We start from the raw sequence: 22,741 nt of genomic DNA, 5'->3' as shown, positions 1-22,741 counted from the left end.
GAATTAACTTTGAGAACTGATTTTATATTCACATAATATATGTACAGGCACATGAATAACAGAATTTTTAAAATTCAGCTCTGTATTAAGATTCAAACTCAGTATTTCACTTATTGCCAATTGGCTTTCATCCATTTGCTCTGTTAGAAGCCATTCTCCTGCATTACTCATTAGCACAACAGCAGCACAATGTACACAGTGCATAACCTGTTCTTGAAAAATATATGCCAACTTCCAAATTATTTTTTAATATTTTTATCTGTAAGGAAAGGCTAAATATTTTTGAAATTGGTAGAATGACTATGCTTTGGTTTTTTATACCACTGTAAGTCACAGCAAAATTTGACCTCAGATGTTTAACTTGCCTCCCATGAAAATCAATGTGGTTGGTGAATCCAAGTTCTCATTTAAATGTACATTGAGACACTGAAGTACTTTTTATAAAAGTGAATTTTTGACCAAGTACGGTAAATTGTAACAGCTTCTGACCCTGTTACAATAAATACATAATTTATCACAAGTACTCTACTAAACACAATTTTTCTGAAGTATCTTGGAGAGGTGGTTACTTGCTATGCATATGCAATTGCCACTTTTTAATATTTAAATATCCTGGAAGTTTTACTTTTTTGTTCAAAATGGGGAAGGCACATCAGCTTTCATAGCTGAATCAAAATCAGTGTTAAATAATTACAAATGAAAAAATCATCTGAAGCTATCCAACATGTATTTTTATACTGTATCTCAGAAGGTCAAAACTAAGATTGAGAAAACATGCATGAATACAAATTGCTTTGCCATATTCAGGTTCCTTTAGTTTTCATGGATGATTAAAAAAACTCCTCAAAATGATAGGGCTGCAGGAGGACAGCAAATTCCAGGGCACCACACAGCAATGTAGATTTCTGGAGAGTTATCCTGTTACCAGGCTCCCCTTTGCGCAAATGCCACAGAATTCCTGCCAACTCACAGTATTATCAGGATTTAATTAGCACTGAGAAATACATTAGAAGGCTTTGAACTCTGGGATAGAGAAAAATGTATGAAAATCTCATAAGCAGCTGAACTTAAGGAAAAAGTTGGGATAAATTTAATTGCCTTGCTATTGTTTAGGTTACCAAAGAAGCCAAAGATCTGATGAGGAAAACAGATTGTGATAAATTAGTCAGGGCAGACCACTGTATTAGTGAGGCCGCACTTCTTTGTTTATATTGCTGCATAACTCTGCTTTGAGAATTACAGGTAACTGAGGACAAAGAAAATGGGAATATTAATCACACCGTATGCTTTTGGTCTTTATTAGTCCTACTTGTATTGCACCAGCACTTGGAAGCCCTAGTCCTAGACACCATTTCATATATATGCGACAAAGGTCACTCCCAGGCCTAAAGAATTTATAATCCTGTGCATGAGGCAAGGCATCCCAGATGGGTGCAGGCTGACACAAGCATAAGAAAATACAGGGATCGTCTTGTTCAATATGGTAGACAGCCATTACACTTTTACAGCACCTTTGTCATTGCCCACTGGTGTTCCCATGAAAGCATTAGGAAAACGTTTAGGCAGGTGGTACTTCATTTTTGCAGGTGTTTAAGATAGTACCATCTTGGAGAGAGAAAATACTGAAGTGCTTGTTTTAAAATTCATCAAATCCATGATGAAACTGGTTTCCCCTTTTGTCTGATTCTCTGATTCATTTTATGGGAATAGGGAAAAAGAGTCTTGTGTCCTGCCAGCTCTCTATAGAGTAGCACTGACTCTGTAGTGTTTTCTAGGCAATTGCTTGGGAAAGTGTAGATCATTTACAGGTGAAACCTCTCAGTTTTCATTACTCAATAAAATGCACACAGACAAGTTACACAAATAACGGTACCTTTAAAAGCATTTTTTCAAGTGCTGTAATGATGCTCAAATTAATTCAAGTGATTTTATTAGAGATAAAAATTATTGGAAATCTTGATTTCTTCCATGATGCCTCTAAAACTATACCTAAGTGAAACATTTTTACTTTAGATTCAGAAATAAAAACTTCTGGTATTGCTCATCATTAGAATTTTCCCCCTCAGGCTTTGTCTTTATTAGCAGCTTAAGAGTATATTTAGCACTGTCATATGTGAAATCTCTTCTGTTTGCTAAACTAATATGGGATAAAATGTCTTTTTTTACAGTGTTGCTCATTCATTATATAAAAATGGAAGAAACTACTTCAGTGTGTATATAGAACTACTCTCTATTTTTATGACAGAAAGGAGGTGACAATACACATCCCTTAGGCACTCAGGGGTATTATGTAAGAGTCATTAGTGTAATTGATATCCATATAAAGAGTGTTATATCAAACATGATTAAAATGTGCAATATATTACAGAGGTTCCAGTGTTCCAGCTGCTTTGTTATAATCCTTCTTCTGATAGATATATTTCTACTTCCTTGTGAAAAAGTAAAATTATTTCAGAAGAAAAGATCTTTTCCTTCTTTTCTAATTTAAGGCATGATTTCTAAAAGGCGTATCTTGTCCTATATATAGGATTTTCTCATGTACAATGAGGTGAACATTTACTGTATGTCCACTCAAGCAATAACAATTTAATCAAGAGAATTTCTTGTTTTATGAAGGCTTTTTATTAGCAATCATTTCCACAGACTGCTAATAGGCCTTAACAATTCTTGCAGTAGGATAAGATAGTCTCTTGATGGCATGCTACACCTTGTCAAGAAAACTAAACTCAGAAGAATAGATTTTATGTCTGCTTACACCTCTTTTACACCAGAATGGCAGTGCTGCCTTTATTCTCCTGAGAGATGGGGAGGTGTGCATATCTAGATAGGAGTTTTAAATTTCCATTCTTACCGTTTTGTTTGGTTGTTTTTTTAAGGAAATTTTACACTATTTTTAATGTCTAGTTTAAAATATTTTCCCCCTTTTCTCTGAATGTCAAATGAACATCTTCCTTCAGTTCCTTTCTTTAAAGACATTCTCAATGCAATTTTTTTCAGTAAAAATCTGATATTAGAAAGCAACCCCTAAATTAAAAATCTTCTAATTTTCAATGTTAGCCAGGCAGAAGGTGGTAACAGATAAGAGGCAGCCTGCCTAGAGTTCAAACTGCAGGGGACCATAGTCAAAGGACAAGATTTCCTATGGTAACAGCAGTTTCTAATGGATGACCAAGCTTGAGTTTTCCACATTCATCACTGCCCAAAACTTGTTAGTCACTATAGCTCCAGCCTTGTAGGGTTCTTCATCTCACAGCAGCACAGTCTGTGCCTTTCAAGATTCAGGGTCCCCGATACAGTGCCACACGAGACATATTCTTCCTTCTATGTCCAGTTTAGGTTGCAAGGTCTTCATTCTTTTCTGGTTGTAAGCATTGAGTCACTTGGGACCAACTGAAAGCACAATGTTTACGTGTGACTCTCTCATCATGTTTCTTGTCACAACTGTCAGAGTTTAGCAAGAAGCTACCGATAATGGTCTTTTCTCACTATTGCTAAATTAATAGTTTATAACTTTACCAAACTTGAACATCTTAGCTGGTATTTTCCTTGACAGGCATTTGTCCCAAACACAGTATGTTTAATGATTAAGCTCTAACACTTCAGTCATTTCCAAGTAAGAGGTTGCAAGGATACATCAGTAGTGCCACCTTTTTTTTTTTTTTTTTTTTTTTTTCTATGTACATTCCTTGAAGAATTCATCTGCACTGAACATGCCATGCTCCAGGCCTGCCTGTAGGGATGTTGAACAGGATAGTCCCCACACCTGCAGGTGTGACTGCGATGCTGGGCACGGGAACTTTTTGTTGGAACAATCCAGCAGGACATGTGATTAGTAGAAAAATCTGATTAATTCAGAAATGGAAGCAGAAGAAATAGAGGGGAGGGGAGAGAAAGAAAGCTACTGTAGAGGAAATGAGATTTGAACTGAAGAGGATGGATGTTAGGAAAGGGGGTGCAGGAGTAGCAGAGACGTGACAGTGCAACATGGAATAGAGTATATTTGGAGACAAAAGAAAAAAAGGTAGTTTTACTGTGAGAAGCTAGAATGTCCTCCAGAAACTTGGATTTGAAACCAAGAGTCTTTGATTTCTTCATACTTCTACCATCAGCAAGTGTTTGGTAGAGCATGTATCTCTCACTATGCCATCTGAGTGCAAGTTAGTTCAGAGAGGACTGTGCCCAGCTAGGGGGTTTTCCGCATTGAGACAAAAAGCTTTTCCTGGCTAATGGAATAAGGTGACTTTGCTGCCTCAGCCACCCCCTTTCCTGTTCAGGTACAGGGATAGAACTGACAATATTTCTAGCATGCAGGATTTAGGTTTGGTCTGCTAAGGCTGCGCTCACGCACCTCACTGGTTCTTTTTCGAGGATGCGCATTCTGACTATTCAAAATTTCTTAAAATTTGTATTTTCCAAAGAAGCTTTATTTGGATTTGCCAGGTGTCTGTTATACAGTAACAGATATTTCCTGTGTGCAAGTATACTCAGAAACAGGGATCATTATGCTCAAAAATTGTGAGGTTACCGTGAGAGAGTTGATGAAAATATGACCAGTAGAAGGGACAACTTTCGCAAAGGGAACAACAGCATCTGCATGTAGTGACTGTCAGCAAGAACTTCTGGCACTGCCATGTCTCGTAGCTTGTCATTTTAGCTCAGAGTTAAATAATGGAATGTTTCATATGCCTTTAGCGCAAGCTGGTTATAACCTATACAGTAAATATATATTTATAATGTTTGCAACACTACGTAAATAGTGAGTTTGCTGTAGGAGACGACAGTGGTATAATAGCAACACTTAAAGTATGATCTTTCCTTTTATGTGAGTGGAGTTATTGATTATAGAGAACCTGTTTTACAGCCAACACAGTGACTTTCCTGTGCAGTAATTGTATATATGCTGCAGTTTGCTGAGGACGTATGTGATTGCCTGAGAGCAGTATTGCTCTCTACTATGGTAACCCAATTTCAAATCTGGTACTTCTGGTTTGCGTTATGAATAAAGTAATACAGCAGTGCTGCACAGGAATGTATACGGGAAGAGTGGAAACTTTCCTTCTTGTTGTGTATTCTGTGTGGAAGCTACTTTACTCATCATGTTTCTTTTTAACCTCAGCCCTAGTCAAATTTATGACAACACTTGTAGGGGTGAAACAAGCAATCTGCAGGTCAGGTTCAATGGAGACAGAAGTGGGTAAGTGCACTTACTCTCTTGTAAGCCTTTATTACTAAGTGTTTGTTTTCAAGAAAGAGAAAGCTGTGCTGCCCAGCTTCATTGCAAATTCTGGACTTACAGTTTTTAGATGATGAAACAGGAAATTTCTATTGGCCAATAGAATGAACAGTTTATCTTGTAGCAGTGTCCTTCATTCAGACAATATTTTTTTTTTCAGCCTCCTGATTAATAGTCTCCAAGGAGGGACGGTTTTTCTTGTTTTTTTAAGCTGGAAGCAATAAGAAAATTTTGCCTATTCCAGTGCTAATGCATGCTTCTTCCAGGATTCCGATTGTTTTGGACACAGAATAGGAAGTGCGTGTCCAGATGGGAACTTTAAGAATCAGCCTGTCGCTGTGTTAGGTGACATACCTTTCACATGCGAGGAAAACCTCAATTTCACATGCTTGAAAGTATATACCCTCTCTGGACATAGAAATCAGGGTTTGAGAATAAAACAAACTTGAATTAAATTGGTTTCATTTTGAAAAGTCAAACCCCATAAGACTTTAATACTTGGGTGTATGCTGATGAAATACCATGACTCTAAAGACTATTAATATTCATAGGAAGTCTGAAATAATTCATGACTTTCTGGAGTAATGTTAGATGATGTACGATGGTAAACAGTATCATTTACACTGAACCTTAAAAATTATTGACAAAGACAAGTTCCTAAACACTGGCTAAACCTTGTATTTGTTGTTATGATTTCTTGGTTTTATACTTCAAGCAGATTTTCAATTAACTCCACTGTATTCAGAGTAATTATTCATTTATTATAGTCAGTTTAGATGTGGTAAAGATTAAAGGAGTAAAACAAATCATTTCAGTGACATAGGCTAGTGATACATTGTTATTATTCTGATTTCTTTGCCTCTTGTGTAAGGAAGATTTATAGCATCCATTTTTGAGTGATTCCTTGTTAGCATATATTTTTATAGGTATTTATTTGCTAATATAAAGTGTTTTGATAAAGGAAGAAGCTATCTTCCTCTCTCCCCATTCGTTTAGGAAATATGAACATTCCTAGTAGATTTGAACAGCACACATATTATACATACAATAAAATGTACTTGTCTATTAATAAAAAAAAGATAATAATGTGATGCACCGCTGTTCTAAGATAACTACATGTGTTTGATGTTGAGAAATTAATGGCATGAAGCAGATGCCTTCAGTCATCTAGGAAGTGTGGTTTCCCAGTGTACTGCAACTGCATGCCCTGCAGTGTGTCATCTCACTTATAAAGGGGTTTTACATGTTTATAAAAGTGTGTTAAATATTGGTAAAGTTTATTTTATGCATTATGCATAAAAGTTGTCATTAGGATTTAACAAAGCAGCTTGCAGAGAAAGATTAGAAATAAAATCTCTGTATACAAAAACGATTTGGATGGTTTAGCTAGATGGTTCTGACTTAAAAAAATTAACATTTCACTTACTGTTCTCAAACATTCAGAGAAAGGAGAAAAACAGCACTAGCTGAAAAGAGTGAAATATATGTTGTTATAGCAGTGCCTAGTAGGATCACTATTACAGAGGTTCTTTTAGTATTTCCATTATAAATCCTCTTTATTCAGTGTAATATCGTGGTAATTTCAAATCACATTTGGCTTTAACTTGGCAAATAATCTGTCAACACAGAAATTCAGTTATTTTATATGTATGTATGCATTTATTCTTATATGTGCACAGACTATATCATGTTCACACGTTGCTGATGTATAGATTTTAAAATAAGCAATGATTGGACAGCTACTTTTTTTTTGGTCCAGTTTTCCTAACCATCAATTTAAAAGGAGATTACAGATGGGATTTTCAGAAGCACTTAGCATTGCCTTAAATGGTCACATTTAAGTTAATGGTAAAATTCCAATGACTTAAATCGCAGTAAAGTTAGGTCAGTGCTGTTGAAAATCTTACCCCATCCTTTCAAAATATGTTTAGGGGTCTAGCTGTAGGTGTGTGGTATAAGTGACTGACTTATGGGCATAGTGACAATTTACTGGAACTTCAAGGAGATCATTCAGAGCTCTTTTGTGCCTCTGAACGTTCCCTGCCTAGATAAAAAGCCTAAAGCACTAGTCTAGGCACCTCTATTAGATGTTTAATTGATTCAGTTGGGGGAAATTGTTTTCCTCTTTAAAAACAAACTTGAAAGGATGCTTTTATGTTGGATCTAAATAAAGCGAAAAGACCCATTAGGAAGTGAAGGATGCCACAAGTAAACAACATGGATGAATGTCATGGCTGGAGTTATATGGCAGTAGTATAAGTATGAGAGGTGGAGGTATCAATAAGCACGTAGAGGAAACTTGCTGACAATAATAAAAAGGCACACTTTCGGCAGCCATACTTTCATTTTTATGATGCTCTATATTCTGAATTTTTTTCCAGTTGGATAACTTCCTTTTTGCTGTATTTTCCTCACCCACATGCATCGCTGCCTAGTTTAAGACATTATCTATCAGGTAACTTTATATACTTTTTGCAGGTTGGAACAGAACTTCTCCAGGGATCTGAGCACCTCTGCTATGAAGACGGGCTGGGAGAGTTGGGCTTGTTCAGCCTGGAGAAGAGAAGGCTGGGGAGACCTTACATCTGCCTCCCAGTGCCTAACAGGGGCCTGCAGGAAAGCTGGAGAGGGACTTTTTACAGGGGCATGTAGAGACAGGACAAGGGGGAATGGCTTTAAGTGGGAAGAGATTAGATAGTAGGAAGAAATTCTCTACCGTGAGGGTAGTGAGGCACTGGAACAAGTTACCCAGAGAAGCTGTGGTTGCCACATTCCTGGAAGTGTTCAGGGCCAGGCTGGATGGGCTTTGAGCAACCTGGTCTAGGGGAAGGTGTCCCTGCCCATGGCAGGGAATTTGGAACTAGATGATTTAAGGTCACTTCCAACCCAAACCATTCTATGAATCCAAGATTCTGCATTTCTATGATTCTGTGTTTCTATGGTTCTATGATAAAACAATACAATTTTGAATCAAACCAGTTCCTGCTGTTTCTGTAATTAGATACGGTGCTAGCTAAAAGCGTAGCACCAAAAAAAGAGAATTGTTGAAGTGTTTGGTTGAATGTCCAAAATTAGTTAAGGATTTTTTCTCTGGGTGAACTAGAACAGTTCACTTCCATTTATGCTTTGGAACAAGTGCAGTTCCTCTGTTAAAAAAAAACAAACCAAACAACAAAACCCAACCAGAAAAAAAGATGCCATTCCAGAATAGACATCATTATTAGTCAATGTATTAGATGAGATGAGTGTTGCAATGTTGCTTCTTGGCCTTTATCAGACAGGGTATCGATTTAGAGGTGATTCTCTGAGTTTGTAGCTGTAGGTTCTGTATTTCTCTCAGGCTCCTAAACTAAACAGCTGATAGTACCTGTGGTTACTACATGAGTTTGTCTTAGGTCTCTAGCCAGGATGTAGGATGCTAACCTCTGGGGTGATTACATTACATCATCCTAGGTAAACTGCTGATGACATGCCAAATGACAGATGGAATGATTACTAGTTGGGGTACCAGTGCCTTTGGGAACATGGATCAGGAGGGGCAGGTCTGCTGTAGTTTGAGATTTCATCTGAGCCCTTTTATGCACACATCCAGGTTTTTTTACTTTAACAGAATGTAAGCAAATATGTAAATAACTGGGCGAGCAAAAGAGGAACATACGTACATACTTAAATACTGAGAATGAGGGTTGGCTCATTTTAGTTAGAAATTGGAGGAATTAGGATTTTGGATTATATTTTGGGTGGTAAGCTTTAATAATTCAATTTCTGTCAGCTGACTCACACCCAGAGCTTTGTAGGTGTTCAGAGTTCATTGCAGTTACAGATTTGCTTTCAATTAACAGCTATTCAGTACTGTTGTTATCTACTGCTGTTACTGTATTGGATTGGGTTTGCGTGGCAAGGTTTGGTAGTGGGGAGGCTACAGGGGTGGCTTCTCTAAGAAGCTGCCAGAAGCTTCCCCCATGTCCAATGGAGCTAGTGCCAGCCGGCTCCGAGACAGACCCACCGCTGGCCGAGGCCGAGCCCATCAGCAATGGTGGTAGCATCTCTGTGAGAAAGTATTTAAGAAAGGGAGAAAAACTGCACACCAGCCAGAGAGAGGAGTGAGAATATGTGAAGGCACCAGCTCTGCAGACACCAGAGCCAGCGCAGGAGGGACAGGAGGTGCTTCAGGCACTAGAGCAGAGGTTCCCCCCCAGCCCCTGGTGAAGACCCTGGTGAGGCAGGCTGTGCCCCTCAGCCCAGGGAGGTTCACAGTGGAGCAGATCCCACCTGCAGCCCAGGGAGGACCCCGTGCCGGAGCAGGGGGATGCCCGAAGGAGGCTGTGACCCCACGGGCAGCCTGTGCTGGAGCAGGGTCCTGGCAGGACCCATGGAGAGAGGAGCTCTGGCTGGAGCAGGTCTGCTGGCAGGGCTTGTGACCCCACGGGGGACCCACGCTGCAGCAGTCTGTTCCCAAAGGACTGCAGCCCATGGAAGGGACCCACGCTGGAGCAGTTTGTGAAGGATTGTCTCCCGTGGGACGGACCCCATGCTGGAGCAGGGGAAGAGTGTAAGGGGTCCTCCCCCCTGCAGAGGAAGGAGCAGCAGAGGCAAAGTGTGGTGACCTGACTACAGCCTCCATTCCCCCCCATCCCCCTGTGCTGGTTGAGGCAGGAGGTAGAGAATTCAGGAGTTAAGTTAAGCCTGGGAAGAAGGGAGGGGTGGGGGGAAAGTGTTGTTAAGATTTGGTTTAATTTCTCTTTATCCTACTCTGATTTTATTAGTAATAAGTTAAACTAGTTTCCCTGAGTTGAATCTGTTTTGCCAGTGGTGTTAATTTGTGAGTGATCTCTCCCTGTCCTTATGTTGACCCATGAATGTTTAGTGACATTTTCTTTCCCCTGTCTGGTTGAGGAGGGGAGGGACAGAGCAGCTTTGCCGGGCACCTGAGGTCCAGCTAGGGTCAACCCACCACCCGTAAAAAACGTTAATGGCTTTCATCTCACTTCCCTGAAAAACAATCAAAGCTGATTATTTGATGAGTTATGTGGCATCAGTGAGCTCTTACATGATGGCTTACTGCTTTTGTTTTGAGCACTTCCCTGTTATTCAGAACTTTGTTTAAATAAATGAGAATGTTGTAAAATATTCTTAGAGCATGGACATTTGGGATGTAACATGCAGTGGATGACATGTCAGTCTGAATTTGTAATCTTATGTAATATAGGACACCCTAAAAAGTCTGGGTTAAATTTCGTACTTCCTGAATGGAAGGCTCTCCTTTGTCCCTTGTGTCTCACTCCTTGGTAAACTACAGTGAAATTAAGAGACCAAGTCAGTCTTTCCTGCACATACTGCAAGTTTAAAACAACCTATGAACATAATTAATGCAACTTTGAATTTTCCTTAGCATCTTCAAGTATATTGTATCATAGCTTGACATTTCATGTTGGTTTCTTCTGCAAAGAGCAAAAACATATGGTAAGCTTCAAAGCAAGAAATCCAGAGAAAATATTTGCTACCCAAGAGACTATTGAAATACAGATATCACAGGTCCAGATGGCTTGGCACTGAGAGGGGGTCATTAAGTTTTTACCTCTAGAACACTGTTCATATCTAATCTGAAGTAGCTACTGGTTAAACCTCGTCCTAACTTGGTTAGGCTCATCCGAACTGCTCTGTGGCCTGCAGGAAATAGTCAAATCCAATATTCAAGTCTAGTTTCTGCCATTGTTCAAGCCCAGCTTCTGCATTAGCTTATCACTGGCCACTTCTTGCTCTTTCCCACTTACGAGACATTCCAGGATTTTCAGGGGTCCCCAATGTAACTATTTGCAAGGACTATATAAATTAGTTTGTGTGGGATGCCACATTGCTATGATTTTCCATGGAGCTGAGTGCCTGTCATCCCACAGAACACTGCTGAGCTTCAGAAAGTGCCATTCTGGCTACTTTGTTTACTCTTTACAACAAAATATACTTGCCTGAACTAGCGGTTTAGATTCCTTTCAGGAAGGTCTGACCTACAGGACTAGGGAGTAGTGGTGTCTGTATCACAGAACCTTTCATTATCCTGGGCAAGTACAGTATAATTATGCAAAAGGAAACATCTTCACCACTCATGCAATCATTTATGCCTTTTGTGCTGCTATCAAGAGACCAAGTAGGGAAGGAAATTCACTACATTTGTTTCTATTTTCATGTTTTCTGAGCAAGAAATTACAATGCCTGGTAAATAGAGCAGGTTCTTTATACTCATTAGGGACTATTGTGTGAAAATGCTTTGCTGACTTCGGAGGAACACCCATAAATTTGTTAGATGTGTTTTGCAAAGTGTATATTTGACCCAGAATGAAAATGATTACTACAAAAGAGACTTCTGAGAAGTAAATGGGAGTTATATGTTATTTGGTCTCTGAAAGTTGCAACTTGCATGGCTGTTCGATCTCACCAAAGGCATAATAAATGAATATGTGTATGTTAAAATGACACAGGCTTGGCAGGCCAGGGTCAACAGAGAGAGACTGTGCTAGTACTTGTTACCTGTAGGAAGTTTAATTTTCTTATTTCTCCACCCGCCACAGAATATTGTACACTGCTTTGTTCCTCAGTATATATGAAGTAATGATGGTTTAGTAAACCATTAATGGTTTATTTCTGTGTGATTTAGGATGGGATTTCATATACTTACTAGATCAACCCTTGACACAATAGAAAAACAATGGGTGATTTTTCTGCACTTTTCTGATGCCTTGACCCTAGAGATTGCTGAAGTAAAAAAACAGTCTTCAGTATAAATAGAGATAACAGTGCCAAATTGAGTAACAGCTGCTGAAGAACTGCTCCACTAACCATGCCGAAGAGATATTTCATGTTCTTGCTGTGTTTTGTCTTTGGCCTGTTCTGCATAGTACTCATGCACTGAGATCAGGCGATCTAGGCTTTGTAGTGGTCTGAGCAGCCTCTGATGGCAAGGACATTTTCAGCCATGTATTAAGATGGTCTTTATGTCCACTTTGCAGTGCTGGCATAACACAAAAGGAATGTAAAAATATCTGAAAGTGACATTATTTTAGCCTGGTTTTCATAAATCAGAATTGCATTCTATGCTTGAACCATTTTATTTTTATTTTTCATTTCTTAGTTCTTCTGCTAATTAGAGATTTTTGTGTTTCGCGAAAGAGAGAAACTTGCAGCAATCAGTGTTGTGTCTTGCAACATCTTTTCTTTGTGAGCTAGAATTATTGCCTAGCAAAAAGTAGAGATTGCCCTCAACTGCTATAGACTAGGACATCAGTGGTCAAATGAGGTCTTGGTAGCTTGCTGTAGAATGGGCTGCCTAAAGTTCTGGATCATTTGTCTGTAAAAGAGCTGGTGATCCTTGCAGAACCCCAAAAGCACAAGGAAATAGGTTGTTAAAAATCCCAACATGAGTACATTATGCAATTATTGGGTGTTAATTTTGATAGTATTATAATTGCCACAATAAATATGCAGTCAAAAATAGCAAAATCTCTTTTTCCTCTTTGTTGCAGGCATGGATGTGTGAGAATGATTTCCTTGTAGAAACCCACAACTAAGGAAAGGATGAGGTGAAAATGGGCAGATACTGATTCTGCACCGAAGGTACTGTTTTTAACATTGAAATACTGTTTTTCATCTGATGCTCAAGAATAATATTTTTGTAGGGGTACTGACACTACGTGACTGAAGTTAATGCATTTAAGTGCATCTTAAATCACACTCCAGTAAAACAAATGTTAACTTCCTATGTTAACATATCCAACTAGTATGGTTAGTAACAAGGTAGAAGACTTAATGCAGCTTTTCTGATCAGAAAACATATTCACTAGCAACAGAAGGAACAGAAAAATTGTTGTAGGCTCATGGTTGTGTCATAACTGGAGTATTGTGCCCCTGTAAAAGTCGTCGTGGTTCCCCAGTCCATTTCCATCCGTGTATCTAGCAAGACACATCTTGCCTAGTTCTGCATCCTTCCTTCTGTGAACACAAAATAAAAAGAAAATCCAATACACATGGACAAAAGAAGCTGCAACCAAAATGTGGTACTCTTGACATTTTCCAGCAGAACACGTAAGCTAATCACTGCTAGATAAGTCTAGGGTGACCCATGGACAGAGTTTCAGACTAATATGTAATTCTTAAGCTGTTGGACTTTAAGGAGACAGCTATTGTGTCTGTTTGCACAGACTGAATATGATTTGTCTGTACCAGAGGAGCGCAGTTGGCTTAATGTATTACAATGAACTCTATACTGAGAATATTGTGAGCTTTTGTCTTTTATCTACTTTTGCCTTGTATCTAGTAGGTGAAGTAAATGCTAAGCTATCTGTTGAATTAAATGGGGTTAGGGTTGCCTCATGGTTTATATTACAGACCACCTACCTGATGTTAAAACACAGAAATTAGTAGCAGCATGAATGACTCAGTGAGCAAAGTTGCTATTAAAGCATTTGTGCATTAATGGTTTCTATCTGTAATCCATATTACATGATGATGAGAAAAGTGAGGTGAAACAGAAGATTAATGAAAACAATCAATGGTAATTTCTGTGCTTTTACTAAATAAGAGTCCATTTATAGCTTCGATGTTGAAATCAAAGTAAAGTCTTAAACTAGAAGCAGGCCTATGGTATTGGAATGACTCTCTTTGCATATTGGTCTCTTAATCCGCTTGGAGCGCCTTCCAGGGCTGGAACGTTTTTCAAAAGAGTCAAGTTCTCCATAGCATGTTACTTTTTTTTTTAGGAAAGGAAATACCTAGTTATTGTAACAGCAACAGCACCTATCTTGGAAATAGCTGATATTATTTTCCTGTCTCTAATCTGCAGTAAGCTGATTCCAGATTTCAGGAAAAATGCTGCAGAAATATATTTCTTATTTAATTTCTACTGTTCTTTCAAACGGCGGATTGCAGAATGCATCTGGGTGTACAGCTAATGACCCATGAGCAATAAGCAACTGTTTAAGTAAAATGCACTATGAAAAAGCTTTTACCAAACAGCATTTTAATATTTTAAATAGATTTTCCATTGCAGGCTCTTTGTAACTGGATTAGTTCTCTGATGTGTTCTGACAGAGCTGTTGTTAGGGATACTCCATTAACTTTGTCTGTCATCTTATTTTCCCCAGTATCCAGCATAACACCCTTATATTTCATAATTTGTATTGCTATCAGTGCTGATTTGTAAATGTGCAAATTATAATTAACAACGGCCACTACTTCTATTAAATATTAAATCATTCTTGCAGCCTGTATTTTCCACAGCAGATGGAGCCCTGCGGTATGCAAATAGACTTTCCTTAAGTAGTCAGCAGTTTTTACCAAAATTTTGGCTTTAAAAATGCATTTTTTTTGTTTGCTCTATGTTTTCTATAGCATTTAGGTTAATATTTATTCACTGCAGATTCCCTTTCTCCCCATAAGAATTTCATGGACTATTACATTCTAGCACTGAGGTTTTGTTTCACTTCATTAATAGCTCCTTAATCATATAGCTTGCTTGTAAAGTACAAACGCTTGTTATTTGTACTTATGCTGCAGTATTGCATAAGAGGCATTTAGTTATATTTTAATATGTATAGCAGAAGCAAAAATGCTGGGTACACCAACATAGTTCTTAATTTGAAAACCAATCTACGTGCACAGTTTTTTCCCCCAGAATAAGCAAAAGCATTTATGGTTTTATATTGTGTCTTAAACATTCCATTAAATGTCATCAGCTGATTCAGGAAAATGTATTGCAAAAATACTAGAGAACTGTAAAATGTGTAAATGTGATGAATGCTTAGGACACAGAAGGCATTGAAAGTCCAACATTTATCAGGTAACTATAAAACAGCAAGAAACACTGATAGAACATTACGTTTTTCTAATGTGTAGTACCTTAAGCATGAAACTCTTATTTTTGGTGTTTACTGCTGTGCTGTTTTATTAAAGAACACTGATCCAGAATTAACATAGCCTTTCTAATATCAAGAGGAATCTGAAAGGCAAGCAGCGTCATTCAGGAAATGGTTTCACTATCCACCTGAGCAATTGCAAATGAAGATTTTTCAAATGATCAACTCGAAGATTGTATCCTAAATAAGGGCAACCCATTTTTTTCAACATTTTTAAATGGACACAGGAAGTAGAGCTCAAGGACATTAACTGCCACATTAACCAAAGAGTAATAAAAACTTCTCTGAATGAACGTTTCAGTGAGGTGAAATGGTCTTAGTGATATAGAAATGAATTGTGACAAGTTAGGGTCTTGTCTTCCTGCCGTTTTAGTAGGAGTTGGAATTAACATGCTAAATGGGATCAGCAGCAGTAAGCTACTGGATTGGAGTATCCTGGAATCCATGCTGTGAATGCACATTGGTAGTGTGATACCTCTTATAACTCTGAGGTACCATTTACTCATAAGTATTAACCTATTTTAGACTGAAGTTGTAGGTGATGCTGAAATAGAATTCTGGGCCAGATTACCAGCTAGTCTGAGCGGGAGCAGCTCTGGTGACTCAGAGCCTTTACATCTACCGAGAAGGTACTTTTAGGTATGCTCCATAGGAGTGTACCAGATAACAGGGCAGGACCTGGTGCTTTCCAATTGGGAACAGTTATTGTAATTTAAAAGATGTTAATTTGCACAATGAGGAAGTAATAGATGTGTTTCCTGTTCATTCAGATTTATCACCTTTATTGTTAATGTTTAGATGTGATTTGAAGGATGTGATTGAAAAGGGATAATGTCTTTAAAAAGGGAAAATACGTTTTAAAAAGCGAACAGCAAGCAGAGAATAATTGCTATAGGTGAGCTTCTGTTCGACACCCACACCACGGCAGGCGGGTGAGCATAGATAGGCTTTAAACAAAGCAATGGAAGTACTAGAAGCAGTCTGCTTGTGGCAGTCTAGAACTGTGTGTAGGCTGACTTACCCTTAGCCAAGTCATCATGGTTTAACCCCAGCCAGCACTAAGCATCACACAACTGCTTGCTCACTCCTGCCCTCAGCGGGATGCGGGAGAAAATGGGAAGAGTGAAAGGGAGAAAGGCAGCATGCAATTGCTCACCAGTCGCTGATTGGTGCCCAGCCAGTCCCCGTGCAACAGTCCCTGGCCAGCTCTGCCCCCAGTTTATGTACTGAGCATGACATCATATGGTATGGAATATCCCTGTGGCCAGTTTGGGCCAGCTGTCCTGGCTGTGTCCCCTCCCAACTTCTTGTGCCCCTCCAGCCTTCTCCGCTTAGTATAAACACTGCTTAGCAACAACTGAAAACAGCAGTGTGTTATCACATCCTAAATCCAAAACCACAACACTATACCAGCTACTAGGAAGAAAATTAACTCTATCCCAGCTGAAACCAGGACACGGGTGGATTATTCTCCACATTACTTGGGCTAGATAGAATAGCATTTTCATCAAGAGCCTTCAGTCTGTGCTTTCCTAGAAATCTACTATTATATACCCAGCATAGTCTTGATGTCTTTGATGTTTCTATGTGATTACTACTGCAATGAGAAGTTCAAGGAGGCAGAAATTTGACCCATTTATTGAAATGAAGAGGGTCCATGTAATTTTAGCATTACAGAAAGTGAGATTTCAGCAAAATTTCTATCAGAGACAGGCTAACATTTGACATTAACAGTTTATTCACTGAAATATCTAAAGCATTTCCTTGTGAAAGGGACTTCATAGGGACTTACATGGGATTTCAAAGAATTTTCACTCCAGAAACTTTTGTGCTGTGCCTAGGAAATAGTTGTATCATTGTGTTTATCTCCTTATTATGTCACACTGTAATTTCTGTTACTCACATGGACAGCATGGAACTAATCCCTCTCCCTGCTTTGAACTCCAGTGCACCCTGGTAGCCATACACTCACTGCACAGCTTTGCCCCTTGGCTTTTGGCATAAGCCCTGCTCTTTCAGTCCAGCTGTTTAGAGCAAAGAAATTTACTTGCTCAGGCAGCTGGGCGTGGCTGCACTTCAGCACGTCCACTTTTGTGAAATGGGCCTGATGGTTCTCATGTGTGCAGGACACTTGATACTCATGCACTTGGTGCCTTTCGGTGTAATATATTGTCGATGAAAAAGTTGGACTGTACATAGATACATAGCATCCTCCTCTCCCTCTGAAGCCAGAGTTCTGGTACACAGTACTTCTGAAAATCTTATATATAGTGGCTAATGAAAGAATTTACAGGCAGTTGAATGTCTCAATATCAGGTCAAAGGAAGATGTCAGGGAAGAGAGCCTACTTTCTTTAGGTTCAAAAACACAGTTGAGCGAAAGTCATTAGATTATTCCTATTTAGAATCAGAGGAAATCCTCTCTGGAGGAGCTAAGGAAACATGAGCATATTTCAGTCAGTCACTGATATCCCACTTAAGCCTTATTTAAAATCTGTCTAAGGAGGAACTGATATTTCTTATGTGAAATGGTAGTATTTTTCTTCTCTAGGAGTAGCTAGTTAGGAGTATTTTAATTATGTTGAACAATTTGAATAGCTGTATTTCTTCATTCCTTTCAAGAAACCTCACTGTTCTCAATATGGGAGATTTGGATGTTATAAATTCTCCAGGAAGCAGTCTTTAAATATAAATTTGTCTATCTTTGAGGCTTAAAATAAAAGCATTGGTGAGAGCAGGGCATCACTACCCCTGAAATCATTCAGTGCTTTTTTGGGAAGGATCAGTTATGTCGGATGGGTGATCTACAGGAATTTACAATGAGGAGAAAGAGAAGCAGGGCTCATAAGCATTCATTTCCCCCGCGTTCATTCTCAGCAGTGCAGTGACTGGGAAATCTTAGAAAAAGCTTAGAAAAAATGGAAAGGATCTTAGCAGTTGTGGGTAGGAGTGGTGAATGTAAGAGGAGATGGTCATTGTACAATGGCTACCTGTGTGGCTTTGGAGGAGTTTCATGGTCTTAGTTAGGAGCCTCAAGAGCTCCACATTAGATCTCCTGTTTGCAGCCGGACTCCAAAGGATCATGTCTGTAGTCTCTTAGTCATATTGTGCCTCCCCATCCTTGGCTATTCTTACTCAAATAATAAGAACTTTTCTTCTCCACACAGTATATAATGGTGGTGGTGTTTTGGCTTTTTTCCACCCCTGCAAGGCAAATTCATTTGTTAGTGTTCTGTCTCTAAATTGATGTACATTAGAAAAGAGAGCAGCTGTAGATTTCCAGCTGCTTTTCAAGTATATATGTTTACAGTCTTATTGTGTCTTTGTGTGACAAAAAAAAATGGAATATCTGGTGGAACAATACTTAGAATTCTGGGACTCCTAGAGCAGACCAGGGCAGATCTAAACAAAAACATCTGGGTTTTTTTTTTTTACTTTTACAGCTAAATCAAATATAATTGAAATAAAGAAGACCTACAGAAACAGGGTACAGCACAAAAAAGCCTTTCACTAGACCGTGTGTAATCATAATACAGGTAAACATGGGGTCTGGGATTCTGATCTCCAAGACTGAAATTCTTCTTTTTGTAAATATAATATTAAAAGCATATCTATATCTATATCTATATCTATATCTATATCTAAATAATATAAAAATCCAGTTTACAGAGGACAATTACAGAGGACAATTTTATAGTGGTGTGGAATTTTACACCTGGTAGTAGTTCAGTTATTATGAATTTTAAATGAACCTTTCCCTGCAAAGTAAAAGAAAAGAGTTAAGTGCCCAAGCAAAGCATGTACATAGTTTCAATCATGTGAAATGTTTTGAATTGTAGACAAAGTCTTCATTTCTTTTACCTTGGTTAAAGCCATGCATTTGTTGTAGGACATAATGCTAATGAACTGTGTTGAGATCCAGAAGACATTACAAGGGCGGAACCTCATTATTCCTTGTTTGGGACACACTGTTCAAAGAGTTTCTAAAGTTGCCTAGATTTTGATCAGGAATTTTCAAATTTGAGAATCTGTGAGCTCTACCTAAAGAGTATGGTTGATGCATCTGCGGTAAAATTTATCATACAGCGTTTTCATTTAATTAGATCGTGAACTCTCAATGACTTCCTGAGAGTAAATTTTCTTGAGAGGAGAATTAGAAAACATTACATGAGGTAAAGGACTTGAGAATACTTGTCCAGAAGAGATTGATAAGAACATAACTAGGACAGCTGTGAGCTGTGCTTTAAAATTGTAAATGATGCTAGTAAGTGATTTTCACTTCTGATTTTAAATAGTCTCAGAAATTGTCTTCTACCAAAGCTTCTTTGAATTACATTTTGTTTAGTAATCAGAACCACTATATATGAAGTATTCTGGAGTGCATTACATACAGGGAGAGGGTGAGAGTTGGATTTGCTCAGCTTAAAGAAGAGAAGGCTAAAGGGATATCTTAGTGCTACCTGCAGCTACCTAATGGGAGAATATAGAAAAGACAGACTCTTCTCGGAGGTGTACAGTGGCAGGATGAAAGGCAACAGACAAAAGTTAGACTGCAAAACATTCTTATTAGATATTATTTTTTTTTCCCCCATGAGAGCAATAACATACTGGAACAAGTTACCCTGAGAGGTTGCAAACTCTGCATATTTGAGGATATTTAGAACTTGACTCAACCTTCTCTTGTTGATTCTGCTTTGAGCACATGTTGGATGAGGTGACCTTCTGTGGTGCTCTCCAACATTATTCTATGGTTTTAATCTGTGCTGTATTTGGAGTTTCAAGAGAGCACGTTAGCACATTCAAACACTTTCAAGACTCAGTTTTGCAAATCCTCTTCCCATTCTTCTAGGCAGCTGAGGTGTAGAGATTGTGCAGGTAGTGGGTCTGTAAACTACCTATAAGATAGACTGCTATACCAGGGCCAGGTCTTAAGACTACATAATAAACTGGAGAATAGTGGAGAATCAGGGACAGGGAATGGGAGAAGACTTTCTAAGCAGAGCAGACATCACTGATGCCCCTGGGTCAGGTAAGAGGAGCCTCAGTGCAGTGCTGTCCCTCCTGGTGACATGAGATAGGGCTGTGCAAAGTGGGAAGCAGGGCTGGTGAGGTAATCACAGTAAGCAACTCTGAGTGGAAGGAACCCTCCTGGGAGCTGTATAGAGGGAAAGACCCTCCTTAAAGGCCTCGGGGAAGAGCATTTCATTTCCTTTTATGAAAGAAAGGGTGGCTGGTTTCCTTCCTGGTTACCAATATAGTTTTTAAGAGCCAAAATTCTCTTTAGTGAGTGTTCATAGCACGTAGCCAACCAAGGTAGCTGACAAACAAGAAAGCATCATTAAAAAGGGGTTGATTTATGTTTTAATGCTATTGGTGGTATTTGGCTCACCACTTAAATATTCATTTTCCACTGATCTAAAGAGGTAGTAGTTTTGCAGATGATAACACAAAACTGATAGTCAGCTGGCCTAGCTCTTCCCAATGCAGCAAAGATGAGAAGAACTGAGATCTTGAAGCCTAGAAATATTAGTAACATTAGGTTAGAAGTACTAGACAAAACTTACTCTCCCTCAATAAAACAGAGGTCCAGCTGTGATGATAACTCAGCAAAACCTTCCCCAAACCTTCTCCAACTTTATTCCAAAACAATGTGCTAGATTTTTGGGTTTCCTGTAGGTAATAGAAAAGAGTATGTTTACCTGTAAGATCCTTGGTGGTATTTTCTGTGTTTTCTGTTGTTCTTTGAATGATGTAGTGGCCTGATTTACTCTGCTGTGTAATGCTGAGCTTTTGATTGATGTTTCATCGAATCATAAGGTAACTTATTGCATGTTGTCCAGTGAGTAGAAGATTAACACTGCAGGTGCTCAAGCTGCCATAAAATGCCATTATAAATACATGTAAAAGCTCCAATTCAGTGTTATAAGACTGCATAACTAAAATACTAGTAATTTTGTTGAACTTTTGAAGGCATTTTAATGAAGGCAACCTCAGTTTACACTTCCTTTACCTCTGGAAGAACTGACATCTGATGGAAAATGTTGGGAGACAAGCAGTAAGAAAAAATTCTGGAGGGTGGCAGAGATAACTTCTTGACACAGGTATTGGAAGGGCCAGCTGGGGCCTTTTGCAGCTGGATCAGCTGCTGTTTGCTAATAAGGAAGGACTAGGTTGAGGATGTGGTAAACAGTGGTAGCCTTGGCTGTAATGATAATGAAATAGTGGAGTTCCAAGATCCGGAGAGACACGAGGAAGGAGAGTGGCAGAGTGTGTCCTGGACCTTAGAGTCAACTTTGACTGATTAAGGAAACTAGTGGTCACGTCCCATGGGAGGCAGCTCTGAAGGGCAGACATGCCCAGGAAAGGTGGCAGGGTTTAAGAATAGTATCATCCAAGCACAAGAGCATCCCTCTTAATACTCAGAAGAACAAGTGGATGTGTTGGCTAAGCAGGGAACGAATGGCAGAGCTCTGAAGCGCAGGTAAGCCCCTGAAGATGACTGCATGATTTTTTTTAAAAGAATAACTCATAGACTATCCTGGCTTAGTGGAAAAGAATAGTCTCACTTTTATAGAAGGGTCTGGCCAAACTCTTTGGTCTCTGGTGGTAGTCAGTTTAGGCAAATTTTGAGGAGAAGTCTGGGCACTGTCCACCTGTACTGCTTTATTTTCTCTGGCAATGTCTCTGCAACATACCTGTCTATGTTACTCCTTAATTTTGTTTGCTTACTAAGAGCCATGCTTCTGTACCATGAGATATTAGGTAATGTGAAAACGACTAAGGTGGCAGAGGCTGTATTTCTTCCAGATTGGAAGGAGAGCTATAAGAATGTGGTGCCACATACGAGCCAAAAAGGCCTGCTGCTGTGCAAAGTACTTACACTGGGCCCAATTGCACTGCCATTATTTTATAGCTTCCGTATCTTAAGCCTTTGCAACATACTTGGCATACTACTGAAAGCCAGTTACACTTGATGAAACGTTTTGCTTTGAATGCTAGGCACTGCTGGTATTGTCAGCCAAGCAACTTGCACTATTAGCTTTGTAGCCTGAGAGAGACAGAAAGTACAATGGTACAAATGCTGTGGGCCAAATACATGCTGGTGGCACTGTTCAAGCTGAATCCTGAGTGCTTTGCTAAAACAATCAGGATTTGGCCCTACTTGCCCTTGATACTAAACTTGTCCTCTACCCACTAAGCATTTTATGGGATGTAAATTATTTATTTCCATTCATCAAGTTCACAAGGTATAGATCTGTGAAAGAGATTTTAAAAAAAAAAAAATAGCACAGTTCATAATCTGTATTAAAAAAAAAAAAGCAGCATCCATGTATTAGGCCATCAAGAGTCAAAAGCATAATTTGAAATGATAAACGTATCCATTTTAAGTTACACATTACTTTGCATAGTTAATATCACTATAATTAGTCATAGTTCCTGTAATTTATTGAAAAAGATGCTCAGCCCCTCTAGTGTACTACAGTGATGAATGTTGGAAGTGCAACTTTGGAAGCAGGAATCAAGAAAATTAGTAACAGTTGGAGAATTAGCATGTAAATCAATAATATCCTTTCTCTTGCATCTTGAAAACTGAGGGTATACAT

The 22,741-nt window shown here is 38.9% G+C and overlaps 1 protein-coding gene across 16 annotated transcripts in view; it reads left to right on the top strand.

Annotated features, from left to right (window-relative positions):
- Positions 1-22,741, top strand: part of LOC308071356 (uncharacterized protein) — a 533,731-nt gene that overhangs the window by 134,878 nt on the left and 376,112 nt on the right. For 15 of the 16 annotated variants that reach the window (XR_013931099.1, XR_013931100.1, XR_013931102.1 and 12 more), the window contains one exon: positions 12,751-12,841. The gene's annotated coding sequence lies outside the window, so the exon portion shown is untranslated. Of the gene's footprint in view, positions 1-12,750; positions 12,842-18,580; positions 18,674-22,741 lie in introns of all 16 variants that reach the window. The other variant, XR_013931101.1, reaches the window with a different exon arrangement.

The sequence above is a fragment of the Falco punctatus genome (assembly GCF_963210335.1).
Source record: "Falco punctatus genome assembly, chromosome: 11".
Classification (NCBI taxonomy): domain Eukaryota; kingdom Metazoa; phylum Chordata; class Aves; order Falconiformes; family Falconidae; genus Falco; species Falco punctatus.
The sequence above is the reverse complement of the archived record's forward strand: the minus strand, read 5'-3'. Positions and strand labels throughout refer to the sequence as shown.